This window comes from Tupaia chinensis, unplaced genomic scaffold, assembly GCF_000334495.1.
Source record: "Tupaia chinensis unplaced genomic scaffold, TupChi_1.0 Scaffold000399_1, whole genome shotgun sequence".
Taxonomy (NCBI): Eukaryota; Metazoa; Chordata; class Mammalia; order Scandentia; family Tupaiidae; genus Tupaia; species Tupaia belangeri.
The window spans coordinates 491,581-492,420 of record NW_006159901.1 but is presented as its reverse complement, the minus strand read 5'-3'; positions in this window follow the sequence as shown (position 1 = coordinate 492,420).

Sequence of the window (840 nt, the reverse complement as noted above, 5' to 3'; positions counted from 1 at the left end):
TCATTTACGCACTCCCAACACTGGGAATATGGTACTGGGCATATGGAAGGCACTTAATAAATATTCACTGAATGGATTAAGGGATATCCTGGGCTTGTCTAGGCATTGGGAATTGAGATGAGCTTGTCTCCATATGTTCACTTTCTCCCTGCCTCACCTACACTTCCATAGCCCCTGCCCTAGCACACTGTGGATTGAATCTATAAATACAATAGCGATTTTTTGACCCTGGTGAACTTGGACAAGGTTTCTCAGTTTTCTTCATCAGAGATGAAATGAGTGGAGTGAAGGGAGTCAAGCCCACTCAGGTTCAAATAGAACCGAGCTTTTACTTAATACATGTACATCTTGAGCATTCAGATATCATTACTCATTTGTTTGATGATAATCCACCTAAACAGCCCTTATGAGAGTGGTCTGTGATGAAAAGCTAGAAACACTGGAAATGAGAAGTAACTCCCCTGTCAAGGTATCTTCCATCTCTTGGACTTCTGGGTAACAGATGGAAGCATTATTATGGGCATTTTAGGCATGTCTTTGGTGCCTATTGTTTCATGGGATCCAGACAGAGTGAGAAAGGATCTAAATTTTTCTAGTTTTCTTCTTTATGAAGTTTCCACAGACTGTTGCCTGAATAATTTAATATTGTTATAAAGCAGACTTTCTCATTGAAAAGGACTAGAAGTTGCCAGATCTCTGGGGAGACTCTGTGTGCTTACAAGGCCATTGATGGAAATTGTTCTGTTACTCAGCGGTGAGCACATTAGAACCACAACAATCTCTTAGGCACAACAGCCCTCAAGTAGAAACACGTGTTCTAGCTAATTATTAGGATTCAGG